Here is a 16276-nt window from a genome sequence, read left to right as displayed (position 1 = left end):
GTGTCATGTGTAGTATTGTTTTTCTGTTTGTCTTTTCATTTTTAGCCATGGCGTTGTCAGTTTATTCTAGATTGATGAGTGTGACTGTCCCTTTGGTATCTTTCGTCCCTCTTTTACGGACTGCTAAATTCCGACTGCTCTTGCAGGCGGTAAAAATAAATCTAAATTTCGTTTCGCCAACCTTATATTTATGATTTTCTGGTCAGTGGATAAACCAAGCAAAGCGTTTGTTATGTTCACAGGCAATCTCGTGTAAAAGACCGCCAATACACAATAAAATATGGCTCCTCTTGTAAATTAACTATGGCACTGCTGGGATTTAGATTCTTACGGCTAAAACACAAGTTATTACATTAAGAGAATAAATAAGCTTCTATGTTAAACACATTACCATATCAAAAATTCAACATCCTGTCACATTTTATACCAAAAATATCTCTGTTTAATTTTTATTAGAATCATTCTTACACCAAGATGACCACCGGTCACTGTGTTATGAACTGGTTCAAAACAAACCTTTTAAAATTAGTTGGAAGAACAATATATAGAAATATTTCCTATATAGCTTTCCCTATAAAAGATTCCATTGATAAGAATTAAAGAATTTAATCTTGACCAGTAAAATTAATTTCAGGAGTCATAAGGGATACATCTGCCCATATGGGTTTAACTTCATCTATTTTCCATTGGATTAATATACTGATTAAATAATCAGATAATTGAGATTCTGAAACATTTTCAAAATTTATCTCTTAAACTGGTTCGTCCTTCTCATTTTGACTGCAACAATAATCCTAAGTACAAACTTTTACTATCTTAGACTGAACAGGGATTACATCAGGGGTTTTATCTGGACCCTTACTTTTAAATTCATTATGAATTACATGACTCTTTACTTAATGGCACATTTCGTCACTTTTCATATTAGCCTATCTTCATTTATACAGCTAATACTAGTTGTTGTAATTGATTGATTTTCACTAACATCATAAACATTTCTGCAAGATCCACGAACAGAGACATTATTATTACATTTTTCAACCGTTAAAACGTTTTAATGAGTTGGAACCAATTCATAATTTATTTTTGCTCTAGCACAGTGAGGACATTCTTTATTATAGCAAGGACGTCGACTTAAGGCGTCTGCATTATTATGGGACCTTCAAGCTCTGTGTTCAATTTTAAAATCTCTATTACATAAACATTGGCATTCTCCTGAACTGCCAGAGACCACCACCCCTGGAAAAGCCTGTTTTTAGTCATTTTTAATTGGCTACTAGAATCCGATAATATCCTGACTTTAAATCGACGGTTTTGAAAGAACTTGGAGTCTTGGAGTATCTCCCTCATCCAAACCTCTGATTTCTTCTCCATAATATGTAATACTTTACGTTTTTTCTAGTTTATTAGGTTCTTAATAGCTGTATTTCATTTTCTTTTTACCTCGAGCATTACTGTAAAGACATGTTTTGAGGGAATACACTTATGGGGCACAGATGTGTATAGTCAAAATGCACATCTAGTGAAGGACGATTTGTACCGGTAATTCAAAACTGTATAAAAAAAAGTGTCTGCTTGTAAAATAATACGTATTAAAATGATCCACATACTAAAATTGTAGAATACGTGTACATTAAATTCGGTATTTTTTTTTAGGAAGGGGAAAGGAGAAATGCTGAATAGTACACATACAGTAAGCAGGGGCATTTATAAAAAAATTACGAATGATATTTTCCTAAGTCTATTTTTGACCTTATGAATTATAGCTCTTCATCTTTTATATAAGCTTTGTATTTCAAATATTTTGGCCACGAGGATCACTGAATAGACATGTATTGTCGAAATGTGCATCTGGTGCAAGAAAATTGGTATCATTAATTATATCATCCTAAATTTAAATTCTAACAAAGGCTAGTCTTCATTACTTTTCCTGTTAATTCTGGTAGTTGTCATTGATATCAATGAGAAATAGTTAAAATTAAATGGTGCAAATGTTTCCTAATATAATCTTATCTTATTTATGCAATGCAAAGTTCAAGCAGACACTATAAATTTGAAATGCATATGAACTGATTAAATTTGCAGTGTGTCCCTTGAATCTATTTACAAAATACTTAAAAGTATTAGAAACATGAGTTTACAATTTATAGATGTGCAGAAACTTTGACAAAGTAGAACACTATCCAACTTTAAATGATGATTTTTAATTGCAAATGAATATATATCACCATTTACATCAGGCAGATTTGTATAATGTATTTGAACTAAGTTGATTACTTGATTGTCAGTATCTACAATTAAGAATTTCGGCCGCATCTTTGAATTGATTAGAATTTTATTTTATGAAATAATCGTGTTTTGTCCGCACGTGGATTTATATGTTTCGAATCAAAAAAGGAAGGGCATTCATTTAAACTTTATTCTTTCTAGGGACTTATAAACCTGCCATTAATTTATTGTGATGTTGTCACCTTTAAATTCACTTTGTTAATTTTTTCTATTTTCGTTGTCTATGTGCAATTTTGTTTTTCGTAGTTGAACCAGTTATTCATTATGATAAGGATTAAGATTATGATGCAATACAAAATTGAGAATGGAAATGGGGAATGTGTCTAAGAGACAACAACCTGACCAATGTTTACTGCTGTAATTTAATCTCTGATGTTTGTACTATAATATATGTGCGTTTTGTATACATTGTTCTCAATATAATATAATATATGCAACTGTCATACAATTAAGCAGTTTGGATAGCTATACAACAAAGTTTCAGTCACTATTGTCTACATAAGAAAATACCTGCATGATAGTTTGCTTATCTTGTTTTGAAAATGTCTTATTGAGTTCTAATTTTTCTTCTCAAGCGAGTGTAATTTGTTGAGTATAACCGTAATTGAATTTGCTAAAGGAACAATTTATAAACTGGGTTTTATACATATGTTTTTGCTGATAACATATTAGAATAGTTCTTAAATGCTCACATGTAAAAACAGCACCGAACTGTTCCTATATTAGTTTGAATGATACATGTTACGATTACATGTAAATAAAACAGTTTTTTCGATGTACAATTGTTTATTTGTTTAAGATTCTTACTGCGTGTTGTACAAGATTTAGACAAATTCTACAAGATAATCTTAAGACAGTAAACAAATATTATTTGTTTTTTTCCATGGCACCGTATATTCTACAAACAATATTTTAAAACCAATCCAAACGATGTTAGACGTAAGTTTTTTTGGCTAAATTAAATTAAACTTACCATGTATCTATAGTGCCTTTGATTTTGAGTGGATTTTTTTTGCGACGCGTATGCTTCCTTCTATAACAAAGATATACTCACACCATTTATTTGCCGCTATTGCATATTAATAAATAATGCAGCTGATTTGTCATAATACGGGACACTTTTAATGTTGACACAATAAATATCGTTTTTTATAAGTTCAAGTCCATTTGCATAGTTTAGACTTGTTACCTGTATTTGTCTTTTTTTTTGTACACGGAACGCGCGTCTGGCGTAAATATTAAATTTTAATCCTGGTAATTATGATGAGTTTATCTTGACTTAAAATAGAACAGAATTCGATAAAAGACGGGACCTTTCAATCTGAGACAAATTCATTTATAGGCTTATCATGTTTAATCTATGTTGATATCCGTATATTTATGATTTTAATGAGTCTAAGAAATATTTATAAGGCAGATGTTGATGTTGTCTGATAATTGTTTAGCAATTGTTGACATGCTGTTGACGTTCAGGTCATTACATAAAACCATTTAAAGGGTCATTTAATAAATTGACTACATTTTTTAACTGTGTCAATGTTATCCATTTCCATACTGAAACGATTAAAAGATGCATGAACTATTGACTGCAGTTGCCTTTAAGAAGTGTGGCAAGTCTATTATCATCGGGCGAACAACAATTTGAAATGGCTTTTACAATGTATTAATTCTACTTAAGTGTGAAAAATGTAGGGAACAGATCATTTAGCCGTCAAAAATAGACATCTTAATATGCGTTTACTTTTCTACATTGGCTAGATGTATAGGGGGAGTGTTGAGATCTCACAAACTTGTTTAAACCCACCGAATTTTTGCGCCTGTCCAACATCAGGAGCCTCTGGCCTTTGTTAGTATTGTATCATTTAAACTTTTAGTTTCTTGTGTACAATTTGGAGTTCAGGATGACGTTCATTATCACTGAACTAACATATATTTGTTTAGGGGCTAGCTGAAGGACGCCTCTCGGTGCGGGAATTTCTCGTTACATTGAAGACCTGTTGGTGACCATCTGCTGTTGTCTGCTCTATTGTCGGGTTGTTGTCTCTTTGGCACACTCCCCATTTCCATTCTCAATGTTATCTTGACTTCTTGCATCATTTTATACCAAATTATAAAGGACTTTTTTTAAAATACAGAGAAGAATATTGTGATAGTAGTCATAAACAAATTATATTTTTATTGGTTAAAATTATTGTCTTCTGCTTACAACTATAACCGGATTATCAGTCACACATTTTACACTTTATCGGTACCTACATTATTCATAGAAAAGAAACATGAGAAAGCAGATTGTCTGTTACAGCCCGTAACAGAGAAGTGATCGAATTGATGTTTCATTACCGTCAAAAGAAGCTACGTTATCGACAAACTTAATTGAGTAGTGACCGAACTATTGGTACTTTCACGTTAAAAAGATTGCTAAAAAACTTTCATGTGTCGATAATCAAGTTTAATACCGATAATATTGAAAATAATTCTAATAATATGAAACAAAATATGTCCATGCACCATTTCGATCAGGCGAAAAGTAGTCATATCTTTACACTCAGAACAGAAAAAAAAGATTTATGGAAGGACGTCTTGATAAGTCAAAATCAGGGTCAAAATATTGTTTTCTAAAAACTACCAGGCCCATTCCTCCATGGAAAAAATAAAAAAATCCCATATGTTCAACTTCAAAATTTGACCAGATTCTATTCTTAACTGTCGGATAATATACTAGGTTAACATAGAAAATGTCCTGCATGGGACGATTCTGTACTCAAACTTCACGCGTAGTTGGGTACAAGTGTCCTCGTAGTGAACGCACCCGACTACGCATGCAGTAAAAAGTGTACGTCGGATACCGGGCAGTTTCTTTGTTATATCGGTACTTTATCAAATACATGTACATGTTAATATTTATTCAATATTAAATAGGTAAAAATTATTCCTGAAAGCCTGTTCAGGGTTTCTTTCTTGTGTATGATTATAATTTTCCACATGCCTGAACTCATTGACGATAATGTAAGGTGCTCTATTAGATAAAATTGGATTTCTAGATCGGGTTTGAAAAAGAAATTTCGACTTTTCCTGAGCTGTTTTGTACATTTAGTTTAACAGATATGATCCAATAGAAATTTTCACATGGAACCTTTGATAAATAGGAAAATGAAAAGATATGTGGTAATTTACAGAGAGACCACACTCCATCTATGAGAAAAATGGAGGGAATTTAAAAATCTATAGAGGTCTCCACAAGGCTTTAAACAAGGGCTGAATATCACTCCTTCTGAAAAGCTCTAAATCGCCCAATGTGTACATACGTTTGGTCATCAAGAGATTCTGTTTTCTCTTTTTGTGTGTCATAAACATTCAATTCGGATTTGAATTTAATTTACCGAAACATTTCCGTACATTCAATTTTAGGACGGTCAGAACATTTTAAGGACGCAACAGATCGAAGCACAATTTTAAGAAGGGAATAGATTCAGCTTCCTGTACATGTTCATGAAGTTCTAAATTTTGAATGTTGATTTCTTAAAACAAAACACCATTTTTTTACAATAAAAATCTCAAAATGTCTGTTAACAATGAACAATGAACAAGTTTGACCATTAAATCTCACATATCTAAAAAAAAAAAAAAAAAATTTAAACACAAAAATTTTCTTCATTTATAAATTAATCTGAATTTCATAGCGCGTCGTCACAATAGTGAAAGATATAACAAGTGGATGTGACTCCAATAAATTCATTATCATTGTGGTCATGAATATTTATCATTTTTATTAAATTGATAAAGGTTTTATCGAGGTCGCACCAACTGTTTCTACAGCTAAGATCAGTTACATGTAACATGATCTCGTCGATTCGCACGACGAAGCCATTATTTATGACAGAACACGCGTTCTAGAGTATCTATGTTTGTTTCCGTCAGTTCGAAAACTTTACAACAAAAGAGATGATATCAGCTTTCCAATTATGAACTTTCCATTTCTAAGTAGCAACATTCCAGCAGCACCTGCATACGGGTTATATATATCCCAATATATACGATATTCCCGTGCTTGCATTTCCTATCATGATTTTATTGATAGAGGGTTGCTGCTCACAAGGAAACTATTAAACCAAGAGTTTCAAATGGTGAAGTTGAAATCATCCCTTCGTAAATTTTACGGACGCCATCACAAGTTGGTTGGCCGTTATGGAATAACCGTTTCATAAATGAAATCGGATATGTTCCTTACGTTGTAACTACAATCCCCTTCCTTTTCATGAATGTGACCTACCGAATAAGACTTTTTACCGGATTTGATATCACATAAGCAACAAGACGGGTGCCACATGTGGAGCAGGATCTGTTTACCCATCAGTAGCACATGATATCACCCCTAGTTATTGATGGGGTTCGTGTAGTTTATTCTTTGGTTTTATATGTTGTGTCATGTGTACTATTGTTTTAGCCATGGCGTTGTCAGTTAGTTTCAGATTTATGAGTTTGACTGTCCCTTTGGTATTTTTCGCCCCCCTTTTCGAAAGTATTTGATTATTTCAACTCCTTTGTATTTCATAATATGTGTCATGAACAAAGACATATCTCAATTGAATAATTATTTCCTCGTAACCAATGATAGAAATTTCGGAGATCCTGTATTTGAAAATGCCAATGATAGAGGTTGATTACAAAAAATGTTTTACTGTGTTAGAAAAAAAATCGACTTAAACAATGAAAACTTACACGTTGGACATGAAATATTTTGTCGATGAAGAAAATTAAATTATGTCACTTCTGAAATAAGTTTGTCGATAATGTAACTTATTCTGACGGTAAAGAAACGCGAATTCGATCACTACTCTGTTATGGGCTGTATATAATGTTTATATAAAGTTGTATTACAATTAATTTTTTTAAAATTCTTTGCCCTGATTTTCTGAATGAAACTATATAAAGTGAGCTGTCTTTTTTTTATTTTAAAGGTTTAAAGATATAAGCGTTTATCAGTCCACCTGGACATTATGTCTCATTTACAGCTATCATATATCGGATTTAAACAGCTATTACACGACAAGTATCCATTACGAAATTGGATTTCCGATTTGTAATATAATAACAGTTTACTTTTAAATATTGGTTGGGGGACGTATTGTAAGAAAGACCGACCAGGTTTAGCTTTTGAAATCGGATTCAATCGTCGTCCATTGTCAGTTAATTGGTTATTTCTATTTCGCTCATTATACTACTTAGTTTAATGCCACATTATATGGTGGCAAGTTGTTGTGTCCTTCAGTGACATTGGTTACATCATTGCTGAAATTTTTAGGAGATAAAAGATATAAAAGTTTACATTCATCATGTTCATTTTAACAATATAATAGACATTTTTTTGTAAATTTTGTAACGGGCTAAGCTAAGAGAAGTTAGCTACCAAAGAATACTCGGCCAATGGGGCCTTTAGATTATGCATATAGTATCTACTTAGACATCATGTCTGATGAATACTTCTGCAAAAATTATAATAACTTTCTTTTTAAATTATAAAAGAGATTGTAAACAACTTCTAGATTGCTTTTCTTCTTATATGAAACTCAAACAATACCAATGCACATCTTTAAATAGTTCTTTCTTGTAACATACACTCATCATGCTTTAACACAAATTCTAAAAATCGTTGAATGAAATCGTTAAAAACGTACATCCAATCATGTTACTGCATTGCTGAACCTTATCCATATTATTCCAAATGTTGAAATACAGATAAGATTATGAGATGCATAAAGCATTCACCACCGTTGCCTATAAGAAGTTTGCAAAGTCTATGCACATCTCCAACGTACAACAACCTGAAATACATTTTTATGTTAGAACAATATAGAGAATAAAACAGTTGTACGTTTAAGATTGATATCTTGAATTTTATCTTGTATCATATTATTATTAGACTTTTTTGTTTTAAAGGAATTAACATAGTGTTTGAAAACTACTAAGTAAGGATTTGATTTTTGGTGTTTTAATTACACTAAGTCTTATAAAAACTACTATTGAACTATTTTGTTGCGGCCAGTTTTTATAAGTGGAGAAAGCCGGAGTGCACGTAGAAAACCCCATACCTTCGATAAGAAAACTGTCCATCCTAGTCAATTAAGATTGGAGTCGAGTGAGCCCGTAAAAAGCGGGATTCAAACTCGCAACCGCAGTGTTAATTGGCTTGTGATTACAGTACTAGATGCTTAGACCACTTGGCCACCGCGGCGCCCTGAAAACTATGGAAGATAGGAGGAATTTAGTCAAAATGATAAGTTGTTTTTTTTATTTTTATTTTTAAAGGTTTGTCATCAAAAACTGAAACTATGCCTGTCATAATTAATCATTATTTTAACTCGTGGTTTTAAGTCGCATCCGTGATTCAAAATGAAATTAGATCATTTTTATCGCGTTTTATATATCAATTATTTGAGGACAAACCTGACGTTCGTGTTAACCGAACACTATAGACTACAACAATTTATCAATTATCAATTCATTGAAACATCTTAAAAAATCCAAATTTCTATTTCTATTTCGTGGATAAAAAGTAAAATCACGAAAATACTGAACTCCGAGGAAAATTTAAAAGGGAAAGTATATAATAAAATGGGAAATCAAAAGCTAGGATGCTTATATGTTTTAAAGTCATCTATAAAAAAAAATGTAGTACTGTTGTATAATCCTTATTTATAGTTAATATTAATAAATATAGCTATATATAATTTAGATATATGCGTATGAGATAAAAAGGAAATTTACATAAAATGCTCCGTTTTCCAGAAAGTTTTTAATTTTTTTATTTTTATGAAAGAAACGTTCGTCTTTATCATGTTTAACCTAGGTGTAACACCTTTCGTCACGTACGAATGTAACGAAGATATTTTTATGAGTGCCAATAAGACAATTCTCCATCGAAGTCGCACTGTGTAAAATGAAATTAAGTATAGGCCAAAGAACGGCATTCAATCAGAGCCAAGGATCACAACAGACAGCAAGCCATAATGGACCAAAATTTACTTATGTAAAAAACAAGAGAACCAACAGTGTCTCCTATTAATATAACAAAATGAGAAACGAGACACAATTATGAACCCAAATCAACAATCGCAAACGTCAACAACTGAACAACAGGCTCCTGAAAACGCTAATTAATCCTACATTTTATTGCGTAGTATAGGATTTACATAGAAGATTTTGAAAACTCGACGTAACAAGGGTACTATAATTTGTACACAGGTAAATAATGGGGGCACTTTGATTGACTAACTTGCAATGATGATTATTTTCGTATATGCAATGCAATGTTATGTAGTGCTTTTTCTATAGTACTGGACAGGATGAAACTTTATTCATGCCAAGTATTTCTTCATTTAAAACAAAGATAAATTCGTTCATGTTCTGGAAGCCAGTCTTTGCTCCTTTCTAATAAAATCCACATACCAAAAAAAACAAAAACATGAAGCTTAGAAATGGAAAAAGTATCAAATATTTAACCCGTTCAAAAGGTATCTACACGCCTCAATCTTCAAAATTGTTTATCTAAAAATACTTTCATCGCTATTTTTTTTACCAAAAAAATCATGGTTACCCTTCTATCGATACATCGATAGTAGCATAAACGGTACCAGATGAACATGTCTCTTCAGTGATGCTCATGGCCAAAATATTTGAAATCCAAAGCTTATATAAAAGATGAAGAGCTATAATTCAAAAGTTTCATGCCAAAAAATAACTTACATGTCCCCGTCTTTCCACCAACAATACGATAACGACCACGCATAATGGTCAAACATTTTCTTCAAATTTTGAAACTGATATAACTTGAAAAAAAACAGTATTATTTATTTACTCACACGAAATAAACCGGGGTGAAACTGGACGATATTTAAACGCACATAAGAACACCTATATTGTTTTAAAAGACCCACCAAATTCAAAAGTATCATTTATCAACATCTTAAGAAGCACAATCATCCTAATAAATCTTTTACAGTTCGACCTTTAGAAGTAGTAAATAAGCAGCCTAGTGAATTTCATTGAAAGTAAAACGATCACGGAAAATAATTGAATTGACTTGGATTAAAAAAATTCAGACAGTCTACCCTCTCGGTCTTAATGATAATATCATAGGAATTGGTAAGATATTACATTTTAGATAAAGTTTCAAAAACTGTTCGTAAAAATCGCTTTCTTGGACGTAGAAAAAAATGCAATCAAAGAAAATTTCGGACCAACCATAAAAAACATTTCGGACCTGATTTCTATTTAAAAAAACAACGGAAGACATTATCTGTAAACCAAGCTCTGTTCTTTACCTATAGATACATTAAATAAAGTTTTAGAGGATTGCAACACAATCTCATATTGCAGTCCTAAGTATGAAGTCGTTCAAATTATAATGGCATATTGTTATTCTAAACTGTTTCCCCAAATTGACCGCCCTGAAGATCATAAAAAACATTTTATTAAAATAAAGTATGTCAATAAAGGTCTTGGTTTCTAAATATTGCCGGTATTTTTAACGACCATTCTGTTAAAGACCAAATTCCTGGATATTTTGATAATACTAAACTCCCTCTTATTTGTCATCTTTACAAGAAATCTACCCCGAAATATGTGTTTAATTATAGCCAATTGTCTACAGATGTAAATGTCAGTGAAAATACACCTATTTCATGTAATTGCAGTAATTCCAAATACATGTATGGCCCCATTCCCCATGTTATAACAGGAGACCTTAACATAGTTTGCGACCGATAGTTAAAATCATTCCTCAGAAAAGGACATAAATAAAGGCAACAGTGGTATACCGCTCTTCAAACTCACAAATCCATGGACAAAAAACAAAATCGGGGTAATAAACTAAAACCGAGGGAAACGCATTAAATATAAGCGGAGAACAACGACACAACACTAAAATGTAACACACACAGAAATGGACCAAGCATCAGACAAAATCACACGAGAATAACAAATATAACATCAAAACCAAATACATGCATTTGGGATAGACAAGTACCGTTACACGTCTTATCGCAATGTGAATTTACACTAAAAAATAAGAGAAAATAAACGACGCAACGTTAAAATGTAAAACACACAGGAACGAACAATACTATAACAATGGCCATATTCCTGACTTTGTACAGGACATCTTCAAAAGGATAAAAATGGTGGGTTGAACCTGATTTTGTGGCATGCCATACCTCGCACTTTAATGGCAATGTTAAATATAACATGGAAAGGACAACATAATATTACAGGAAAACAATAAAAACAAATAGGAGAACGTAACATTGAAATGACAACATAATATTACAGGACTGCAATACAAATAAATAGGAGAACATAGTAGACAAAGAAACACATGATTAATAGATAACAAAAAACATCAGGTTTAAAATTTGATACGAAAAAAACGCGCCTTGTCCACACAAGACTCACCAGTGACGCCCAGATATAAAAGATCGAAAGTGACAAAAGTACAAAGTTGTACAGCACTGAAGATCAACAGTTGAAAAAGTTTGTGTCAAATACGGCTATGTTTCTAATGGGATAAGAACATCCTTATAATTTAGAACAATTAATGCTTTTGCAAACAGTAAAGTTTACTAAACGAATATATTGTTTGAAATGGGTAAAACGGGGAAAAGCTGACAAAAAATTAAGATTGTTGACATTCGTAAACAACATTTTAAAGACCATTTTATATTCAAAAACCATTAAAACCCTATTTCGCGTATCAAACATAATCTAAAAGAACTAGCCAAGGAATTTGTTTTTGTCCCGGCTGATAAAGCTGCTAAAAATATCATTATTGTTTGACGTAAATTTTATATTGAGGTTCTGCAAAAGGAAATCACTAATTCACCAACATTCCAACTGACTTCATTTTCAGAAAACTACATCTGTAACAAACACAAAAGTTTAGCTGATTCTTCACAAGCAGAACCAAATACAATGAAAGTCCTAACTATGTACTGGCTTCTGAAGCTACACAAACAACCTTACAAATATAAATTTATTTCATGTTCAAGCCATGGTTCCACCACTAAATTGTCTATTCTACTTACTACTACACTTGGTACAATAAAAACGTGATAATAAATTGTTCAAATAAGGCCTTTGAAAATAGTGGAATTAAATACTTTTGGAGTGTCAAATACTCGTTAGAAGTACTTGGTAAATTGCATGCATATAGTGATGTTTTGAATCTGTTCAACGATTTTTCTACCCTATGTACCACTTTGCCTCATATTCTTATTTAGAAAAAAATCACATCCCTAATTAACTGGGCATTTAAAAAGTGAGGATGCGAGTACATATGTTCAAACTTTTTTAGGTCATTTTTTAGAAGTAATAAACAACAGAACAATTTTAAATGGACATTCTTTGATACTATCTTTGCGCTTGAATTTTTACTTGAATTTCAATGGGAACTAACTGTGCACCACTTAATACGGACCTGTTTTTGTATTGGTATGAGTTACTATTGATGACTAAAATTAGAAAAGACCCATCGAAACAACATTTGATACAAAAATCTAACAAAACATTAGATATGTGGATGATATTGGCTCTTAATAATGACGACTTCAGTATATTTACTAAAGAAATTTATCCTGTTGAACTTACTTTAAATAAAGCTTATACTAATAAGGACCACTGCCCTTTCCTCGATCTTGGTATCTATATCATTAAAGGGAAGCTTAAAATAAAATAATATGATAAAAGAGAGGATTTTTTTTATTTCCTATCATTAATTATCCATTTTTAGATGGTAATGTTTCATTATTACCATTTTATGGTGTTTATATATCTCAACATGTACGATTCGCTCATGTATGTAACAACGTGTTAGATTTTAGCGAAATAAGTTTATGTATTACCGAAAATGTCTTAAACCAGGGTTTTCGAAATCACAAACTAGTCAAAACATTTAATAAATTTTATCATCGGTATAAGGAATTATAACGCAATATGTAGACATCTTATACGTTCAGGTAGTTCAAATTTAATCTTTTATCGTAATATTCTTTACAAAGCACAAAAAAGTCAGAATTCACATCAAAAGCTTACAAAACCTTTAAACATACTTATTACGAAGGGATATAGTTACGATACTCTCTGGTCATTAAAGATTGCTTTTTGTGTCTTTAATATTGATTCACTTATAGGGTCTTTTCACAGGAACTAAACACATTTATTTAAAAAAATCAGTTATTGGCATGACATGGGTTCAGTTCTTCGCATATATTTTATAATATTATGATACTAAACCCCTAACGGGAGGAATTGTGCCTGATATTCATATAATGAAGACATAATCTTTCAATAATTCTAATTGAGGTCTGGAGCTGGCGTGTCAGTTAACTGCTGGTAGTCTGTCGTTATTTATATATGATTGTCATTTTGTTTATTTTCTTTTGTTACATCTTCTGACATCGGACTCGGACTTCTCTTGAACTAAATTTCAATGTGCGTATTGTTATGCGTTTACTTTTCTATATTTGCTAGAGGTATAGGTGGAGGGTTGAGATCTCATAAACATGTTTAACCCCGCCGCAATTTTGCGCCTGTTCTTAGTCAGGAGCCTCTGGCATTTGTTAGTCTTGTATGATTTTTAATTTTAGTTTCTTGTGTATAATTCGGAGTTCAGTATGACGTCCATTATTTCTAAACTAGTATACACATTTTTTAAAGGGCTAGCTGAAGGACGCCTCCGGGTGCGGGAGTTACATTGAAGACCTTTTGGTTGCCTTCCGCTGTTGTCTGCTCTATGATCGGGTTGTTGACGCTTTGACACATTCCCCCTTTCCTTTCTCAATTTCAATCACGGAAAATCAATGGTGGTATGACACCACAACATACAAACCGCAGAACAAAATATAGTCCATCAATGACCTCAGAATATCAAAAACAGTAACGCGCTTACGTAAGTTACATGAAAATGCATTAAAAGAATAATTCAGGTGTATGGATGTCTTAAAAAAAATGAGAAGTTGAAGATAGGAAAAGTACATTTAACATATTTGCATTTAGACAAATATTAATGAAATCCATTTTTATAGCATACTACATTATCTGTTTTGGTATCAACGTCACACATCTTAAATATTTAACTATATTTTTTTTACATTTCAAAGATTTGTGTGTACCAGTCATTTAACTTACCTTGTTGTAGTTATCTCGAATAATATATCTTGTCAGTTTATATAATATAAAGTTGCAACCATTGAAACAACGAAAGGTAGATATAAACTTTGCTTGTTGAGTTTGATTTGAGTAAAAAACTAATGGAAACACTGTGATCGAAAAAGTGCATTTTCGAAAGTTGTTCATGCAATTCAGATAGAACATGTCTTGATATATAACAATCCGTGCAACCATTCTGCAGATGAAATACGTTAAGCAAAACTACATTTGTTAATCAATGTATTCAATAAGTTAGTGATGAACATGATAAATAGCAAAACTAGGGGGAAAACATAAGAAAATACAAATTTTCATTTAATTTCAAAACGGAAAGCCCATAATGTTATTTTTATTAACAAAATTCTCAAAAGTACCAAAAATTAAAAGAAATACTTCTTTTTGCATCGAGTAGAGAAATAGAAAGGTTTAAAGTGTTTTTCTTTCAAAATGTACAAAAAGTGAGCCACTCAACAAGGATATTACTAAAATTTGATAAATCGGAAAAGGTTAAAAATTTGCAAAGACAAATCAAAATGAATACTATAATAGGTATTTAAGATGATAAACAACGACATTAACCAGAAAATATACCTCCTATATTTTTATATACCGTATGTACCTGTCCTAAAACACAGTCTATAACTAGGTAACCGGTTGTTGTTGTTTCGTGTCTGTCAAGTTTGTTTTTCATGAACTGTTTTGCAATAAATTATGTCGTTAGTGTTTCTTTTTTAATTGTACCCTATTCTACATGTCTGGGCCCGTTATAGCTGACACAATGGTATGCTTGTTTTCTCCTTGATTATGACAGTATTGTTGTCTATAATTGCTTACATCTACTTAATTTGAATCTTAGTGTATTGCACGTTTATTTTCAAGACCACTATGAATGATTCCTAAAGTGGAGATAGGGGATTTTATCAACAAAGTAATAAATATCTCCCAATGAACTATTTAAGAAAACGGACGAAATTGTCTTATTTACCTTGGTTTAATTTCTTTCAGGTCAGATACTAATATCGTTTTAATAATGTCTGAGTAGCAGCTGAACACCAAATGAATAATGATATTCTTGATTATGTTACCTGTCCGAATAATTAGATTGATATGGAAATGGAGAGGATTACAGATTTTATACCACAGGAATGCCGACAATTTGTTGGAAAAGTATACATCCTAATACAAGAAATATGTTGTTTTCGGAGGTACATGTTTACCTGTTTGAATGGTTTTAAACTAGTAATTTTATGAACCTTTATGCTTGCTGTTCGTTTTTGAGCCAAGGCTCTGTGTTGAAGACCGTACATTGACCTATAACGGTGTACTTTCACAATATGGAAATGGAGAGTTGTTGCATTGGCCCTGATACCATAGCGTGTTTAGAAACGCCAGTATTATGATCACTTGCTCCTCGATATAGAACTTTTCCCTTGTTTGTTTTTCTATTAACAAAATATGACAATGATCTCCTAACGCAATACATGTCTAATTAGTAGAATACCATTTCTATATTGTAAAGCAATGTGGATTTTTCCGTTTACACGGGTTTTCCATTTTGTTGCCGAATCGTACATATATTATCAAGGATAAAATTAACAGCTTCAATAATCTCGTCACATCTCCAGTAAGTATATCTAAAATATTCATCTTTCTCATTATAAAGTGTGTTTGTTTTGGTTCTTGGTATATCATATTTTAATGGTATTTCTTTGGTTGATAGTCATAAATTGAATTTCGAATAACAACAAAAAAACCCAGCTGCTTACTAAACATACATAAAAGTGCA

This window comes from Mytilus trossulus, chromosome 11 (genome assembly GCF_036588685.1).
Source record: "Mytilus trossulus isolate FHL-02 chromosome 11, PNRI_Mtr1.1.1.hap1, whole genome shotgun sequence".
In the NCBI taxonomy this organism is placed as follows: domain Eukaryota; kingdom Metazoa; phylum Mollusca; class Bivalvia; order Mytilida; family Mytilidae; genus Mytilus; species Mytilus trossulus.
The sequence above is the reverse complement of the archived record's forward strand: the minus strand, read 5'-3'. Positions refer to the sequence as shown.